The sequence below is a fragment of the Pelophylax lessonae genome, assembly GCF_965119305.1.
Source record: "Pelophylax lessonae genome assembly, chromosome: 1".
NCBI lineage: Eukaryota > Metazoa > Chordata > Amphibia > Anura > Ranidae > Pelophylax > Pelophylax lessonae.
In genome coordinates this window covers 616,472,598-616,480,313 of record NC_138768.1, presented here as the reverse complement: position 1 = coordinate 616,480,313, position 7,716 = coordinate 616,472,598, and positions in this window count along the sequence as shown.

Genomic DNA, 7,716 nt, shown 5'->3' with positions numbered 1-7,716 from the left:
TACAACGAGAATGCTTAGGTGATAAAAGTGAAGACAGACCCTCTAAGGCCGGCCATAGACGGTTCAAATCTCGGCCAGTTCCTGCTGAACCATGTATAGGCAGGCTGAATGTACCCAAGTTGATTGATCAATCAACTTGAGTCAAAGCAGTCTGCCAGATTTGATTTTCGCTAGCGGCTGGTATAGCATTTAGCAATAATAATGGCTGTCTTCTCCAGGCAGGCACGTCTTCCCCCACTGGGAGAATACAAAGGCTCGGTGGGAGAGATTCCCTTGTCAACACAGTCTATGTTGATGGGTGAATCAACCCGTGGTTACAGGAATGAAATTCGCTTTGGGTTATGCCTGCCTAAGTTAGCAGTCTTTTTGAGAAAGAATACAGAATAGGGTTACATACATTTCTTTAGAACAGGAGCAGAAAAAAATAGCACAAATTTAACACCTTGCCACCCAGCCTATAGCAGATTGACAGCTAGGGGGCGCCTTTCATCCTTCTGAGTGAACGTCATATACAGTTGTACTCATTGGCCATTTTTCAGAGAATATGAATAACACAAAAACTTTTCTTTCACTCATGGTTAGTGTTTGGCTGAAGCCATTTATTATCAATCAACTGTGTTTACTCAGAATTTACCCAAATTACTCTTTTACATACCCCAGTTCTTAATACCGTGTTTTGCCCCCTTTAACATCAGTGACAGCTTGAAGTCTTTTGTGGTATTTATGGATGAGGCTCTTTATCTTCTCAGATGGTAAAGCTGCCCATTCTTCCTGGCAAAAAAGCCTCCAGTTCCTGTAAATTCTTGGGCTGTCTTGCATGAATTGCACGTTTGAGATCTCCCCAGAGTGTCAGGAGGCTGAGATGGCCACTCCAGAACCTTCACTTTATTCTGCTGTAGCCAATGACAGGTCGACTTGGCCTTGTGTTTAGGATCATTGTCATGTTGGAATGTCCAAGTACGTCCCATGTGCAGCTTCCGGGCTGATGAATGTAAAGTTTCCTCCAGTATTTTTTGATAACATACTGCATTCACCTTGCCATCAATTCTGACCAAATTTCCTGTGCCTTTGTAGCTCGCACATCCCCAAAACATCAGCGATCCACCACCGTGTTTCACAGTAGAAATGGTGTACTTTTTATCATAGGCTTTGCAGACTCCTCTCTAAATGTAGCATTTATGGTTGTGGCCAAAAAGCTCAATTTTGGTCTCATCACTCCAAATGACTTTGTGCCAGAAGGTTTGGAGGTTGTCTCTGTGCTGTTTGGCATATTGTAAGTGGGATACTTTGTGGCATTTGCGTAGTAATGGCTTTCTTCTGGCGACTCGACCATGCAGCCCATCTTTCTTCAAGGGCCTCCTTATTGTGCATCTTGAAACAGCCACACCACGTTTTATAGAGAGTCCTGTATTTCACCTGAGGTTATTTGTGGGTTTTTCATTGCATCCTGAACAAATTTCCTGACAGTTGTGGCTGAAATTTTAGTTGCTTTACCTGACCATTGTTTGGTTTCAACAGAACCCCTCATTTCCCACTTCTTGATTAGAGTTTGAACACTGCTGATTGGCATTCTCAATTCCTTGGATATCTTTTTATATCCCTTTCCTGTTTTATACAGTTCAAATATCTTTTTCCACAGATCCTTTGACAATTCTTTTGCTTTCCCCATGACTCAGAATCCAGAAACGTCAGTGCAGCACTGGATTTAAGATGCAAGGGTGGGTCAGGAGTCCAGAAACTCATTGACCTTTTTTAGACACACTAATTACAAGCAAACAGATCACAGGTGAGGACGGTTACCTGTAATAGCCATTGAAACCCCTTTGTGACAACTTGTGTGCATGTTATCAGGCCAAAATCACCAGGGTATGTAAACTTTTGATCAGGGTCACTTGGGTAGTTTCTGTTGTCATTATGATTTAAAAAGGGTAAACACAGTTGATTGATAATAAATGGCTTCAGCCGAACACTAACCATGAGTGAAAGAAAAGTTTTTGTGTTATTCATATTCTCTAAAAAATGGCCAAGAAATCATAAATTCTGCCAGGGTATGTAAACTTATGATCACAACTGTATCATCAGAACGGGCCGTGCAGTGGCACGATCTGTCAACTGCTGTTTCCACCGGACACAGCAGATGACTGATCACTATACCGGACCGCTGCCAGTATCATGTGATCCCTGTGACCAACCACAGTAGATCACGACAATTGTAAACAATTGTAAACAATTGATGGCTTTCTTTCATGCCATCCAGTGTATACAATTAAGTTGTTAGCTGTGATTGGTCACAGTGATTGCATGGTACAGACAGGGCCAATCACAGCCCATCTGTACCATCTGATTAGCTTTGGTAAATTACAGCTAATCACAACAAAAGACAGTGAATAAATCAGTTTCATTCAGTAAAAATGGTTGCTTACACCAGTGAAATTCATTGGTAAAAGCAATCAATGTGTAAATAAAAAAAAGAAAAAATCCTGATCACTTACCCACAGTAGTACAGTGTTACTATGGTCACCACCACGCTAGTTATATGATAACACTGTACTGCACCGGTGACAGTCCTGGAGTTTTTGGGCCTCAAGAAATGAGATAGGCCGCCAATCAGTAATCAGGATTTATCGATATATACAGATATTTACACGGTATATACCATAGTTTGTGGACTCCATAACTTTCATACAGACTAAATCAAACACCAATTTGGGTTATTTTCACTAAAGAAATGTAGCAGCATAACCTATTATATTGAGTACCAAAGAATGACCAACCACAGCACCACGTTACGTTTTCAGGCAGGACTTTATTATTCTACAAAAATTATCACAATTTTAAAAAAATGACATGAAAGTGAAGAAATAAAGGTTTATGGAATTATGGCTACTGATTTATTAAAGTGGTTTGAAAGGCAGGAGGTTTTTTACCTTGCATTCTCTGTATAAGAAAGGTAAAAAACCTTTCATGTTAAAGTGGAACCACACTGCACCTGAGCGCCAAAAATGTTATTTAATTTGTTTCTTATAGTCAAAGCAAACCCCCCCAGCCATTCATGTCTCCATGTTTCATTTTGCTGAGAAATCACTTTGAAAAACACTCTTTAGTATTTCTGGCCGTGGTCATTTTGAATATAGGGCAGATGATACATGTAGCATTTACTTCCTTGAATCCATCTGCCCTTAGTTCATGCATACAGGCAGGATGGTGTGCTTAGCTGAGAAAACCTCTACCCCCCTCCTGAAGACTCCTGAAATGTATGACATCATTTGCCTAGGCATGGAAAACAGGTAGTAACTGAAAGAATGTAAAATCAGGTTTAAAACAAGTAAATATGATACAATTTCTTATCTATTTACTAATGCTAGCAACATAAAGATTAAAAATAGTCAATGTTGATTGTGAGAGTGAAGTTCCACTGTAACGACTTCAATACAGAGGACTTTTACCCCATTCCTGCCCAGACCAATTTTCAGCTTTCAGTGCTTTCACACTTTGAATGACAACATCAACATGCAACACTGTACAGGATAGTTATCACTTTTTTCACACAAGTAGAACTTTCTCTTGGTAGTGTTTAACCACTTATCCCTGGGCGGACGTCATATGACGGCGGTAACTTTGCGTTAGTGTACCGGGATGATGCCTCTAGCTGGAGGCATCATCCCGGTACCGTTGTTTAGAGCCGACAGTTGGCTTTCCGTCGGTACCGACCGATGCGGCTCGGGAGCCGCTCGATCGTTACCCGGGGGGGCGGGAGGGGACGTCCCCCCCCTCCCGCCACCTTCCGTGGCTTTTACCGGGGCTCCCGTCCCACCGGGAGCCCCGAGCACCCAGCCGGCACGTCCGCCGGCTGGATGGAGTCCCGATCAATGCCGGAAACGGCTTCGATCGGGTCTCCGATGACGTAACCCGGAGACGGCGTCCATGACGTCACTGTGCTGCAAATTTAAAAAAACGGCTGTATGCAAAAACGCCGTTTTCGGCGTTTTGCATACAGGGAAGTGTAGTGGAGGGGTCTAGGGTCTTTTAGACCCTCGATCCCTCCATAAAGTGTACCTGTCACTGCATATTGCTGTCACAAGGGATGTTTACATTGCTTGTGACAGCAATAAAAGTGATCAGATTTTTTTTTTTTTAAAAAACTGTAATAAAGTTAAAAAAATAAATGGGAAAAAAAAAATAATTTAGCCGCCCCCGTCACCGTTAGCTCGCGCACAAAAAAAAACGTATACGGAAGTCGAGCCGCAAATGAAATCGCTGTTCAAACCACACATGTGAGGTATTGCCGCGATCGCTAGATCGTGAGCAATAATTTAAAAAAAAGAGCTACACTCTAACTCTAAACTGGTAACCGTTAAATAAATTTAAAGCGTCGCCTATTGAGATCTCTATTGACCGTAGTTTGTCGCCATCCCACGGGGGGGCGCAAATTTAAACCGTAACATGTTGGGTATCTATTTACTCGGCGTGACATCATCTTTCACAATATAGAAAAAAATGGGCTAACTTTACTGTTTAGTATTTTTTAAATGCAGTGAAATGTGATTTTTCAAAATGTTTCCAAAAAAAATGGCGTTTTAAAGACCGCTGCGCAAATACCGCGTGACAAAAAATATTGCAATGACCGACATTTTATTCTCCAGAGTCTTTGCTAAAAAAATATATATAATGTTTGGGGGTTCTAAGTAGTTTTCTAGGGAAAAATACTGGTTTTAACCGGTTGCCGACCCCCGCACGACTATATACTGCGGCGGTCAGCCCCGGCCAGGCAGAGTGACGTATCGGTACGTCACTCGCCTGTCACTGACTTGCGAGCCTATTGCGGGCGGGCGCGCGCCCGCCGAGGCGCGCGCCCGCCGCGGCTCGTTCACAGACAAGTCAGTGCGTGTGACCGGCGGACTCGATGTCCGCCAGTCACACTGCGATCGTTCCTGTGAAGGGAGAAAGACAGAGCGGCTTGTGTAAACAAGCTGCCTGTCAGTTCTCCCTGTGTAAAAGTGAAGATCTGTCCGTTCTACTATGTAGAACGGTTGATCTTTGCTTTTACACCAATAGGAATGTCCCTGCACAGTTAGAATCACGCCCCTAGGACACACTTAACCCCTTCCCTGCCAGTGTCATTTTTGCAGTAACAGTGCATATGTATAGCACTGAATACTGCAGTAATGTCACTGGTACCCCCAAAAGTGTCAAAAATGTCAGTCAAGGGTCCGATCTGTCCGCCGCAATGTCGCAGTACCGAAAAAAAAAAATCGCAGATCGCCGCCATTACTCGTTAAAAAAAAAAACACCAAAAATGACAAAAATCTTTCCCTTTGTTAGTAAACGCGATAACTTTTGCGCAAACCAATCAAAATACGCTTTTTGCGATTTTTTTTACCAAACATAGGTAGCATAAAACAAATTGGCCGAAAAATGTTAAAAAAATTTTGATTTTTACATTTTTTTTGGGGAATTTCATATAAAAAATGTGAAAAACATTATTTTTGCAAAATTTACGCTCTTTTTTTGTTTATAGCGCGTGATCAAAAAATCGCACAGGTGATCAAATACCACCAAAAGAAAGCTCTGTTTGTGGGAAAAAAAGGACGTCAAATTCGTTTAGGTACAGCGTCGCACAACCGCGCAATTGTCCATTAAACTCACGCAGTAAAAAATCGCAAAAAAAACCCTGGTCCTTTAGCAGCCAAATCCTCCGGGGCTTAAGTGGTTAACTTGTGAACAAAAAGTGTCCGAAATAGGGCTGGGGCTTAAGTGGTTAATCATCACTGGGTTTTTTATTTTTTGCGATATAAATGAAAAAAGAGCAACATTTTTGAAAAAAAGAAACCACTTTTTTTTTAGGTTCTTTCATAAAATTTAGCAAATAAGTAATTTTTGTTCAGAAATTTGGGCCAAAATGTATACTGCTACATATCTTTGGTAAAAATAACCCAAATTAGTGATTATTATTTAGTCTGTGTGACCCCCTTTCACACGGGTGTTCCACCTGGTGGACTCCGCTTTGCATGGCAGTGGATTGATCCACTGACCCCCACTGAGCAGGCGGATGACAGGTCCATCTCTGCTCACTGTGCAGAGACGGACCTGTCAGAGTCCCGCTCTTCTCTATGGGGAGATCAGATAAAAACAAACCGCCTGTCCATTTTCATCCGATCCCTTCCGATCTGATCCACCAGACAGATGGAAAATAGGGTCACAATCTGTGTGGATTTCACTGACAGGATCAGATAGCAGCGAGCGTCAGCGGACATGTCACCGCTGACATCTGCTGCCCCATAGGGGTGAAAAGAAGGTCCAATCGGGTCCACCTGAAAAAGCCAGTGTGAAAGGGGCGTTATAAAGTCTACATGCTTTGGTGCCAATCATTAAAATTGATCACACCTGATGTACTTACGGTCTATCTAATTTCTCGTGGCCCTGAAATGACAGGACAGTACAAATACACCCCAAATTACCCCTTTTTGGAAAGTAGAAAGTCCAAACTATTTAGCAAGAGGCACAGTGAGTTTTTGAAGTTGTAATTTTTTTCCCACAATTCTTGGGAAAATTAAGAAATTAATTTTTAAAAAAAAAACAAAATTGTCATAACAACAAGTTATTTCTCACCCACAGCATATGCATACTTGCAACTACACCCCAAAATTAATTCTGCTACTCCTCCTGAGTATGGCGATACCACATGTGTGACACTTTTTCACAGCCTGGCCACATAGAGAGGTCCAACATGCAAGGAGCATTGTCAAGCGTTCTAAGGGCATAAATTACACATATAATTTCCTGACTACCTATCACATTTTTTAAGGCCCTGGAGCACCAGGACAATGGAATTACCCACAAAATGACCCCATTTTGGAAAGAGAACACCCCAACATATATTTTTTGAGGCATAGTGAGTCTTTTGAACATGTCATTTTTTTCCACAAGATCTTGGAAAATGTAGAAAGAAAATGAAAACATTTTTTTTTTTTTTTCACAAAGTTGTCAATTTATAAGATTTTTCTAACACATAGCATGTACATAGCAAAAATTACACACCAAAATACATTCTGTTGCTCCGGAGTATTGCGATACCACACGTGTGAGGCTTTTACACAGCCTGGCAACATAGAGAGGTCCAACATTTAGGGAGCACCTTCAGGCGATCCTGACTACTTATCACATCTGCGATGGGCCTGGAGCACCAGGACAATGGAAAGGCCCACAAAATCCCCATTTTGGAAAGCAAACTCCACAACGTATGTTATATAAGGCATGGGCTGCAGATAGGTACTCAGGTACTCTGATGGGCTGCAGATAGGTACTCTGATGGGCTGCAGATAAGTGCTCTGGTACTCGAGGGTTTAACAGTTTTATTGTAGCAAAATTGGTGAACACGGATATTCAATTATCTATGGAAAATAAGTGTTTATTCTTAATGAACTTTGGATGTATAATGTTTTTCTTTTCTCAAATTTCATAAGAATGTAGAGACACATTAAAGTTACCTGAAGAAGAGAAAGTGTTCTGCAAAACGCATTGAACCCTAATGTACTTATGAAAGAACTGCAAAAGTGTAACAGTTGAAGCCGTTGTGCTATGGTTTTGTACACATTTTTATGTCTAAATTGTTTATAAAAATAATGTTTATACAATAAAATGTGTTTTTTTTTATGATATACACGTGTATGTGCTCATCTCAGCGACAACACAATTTCCTAGAAAGTCCTGTTACTT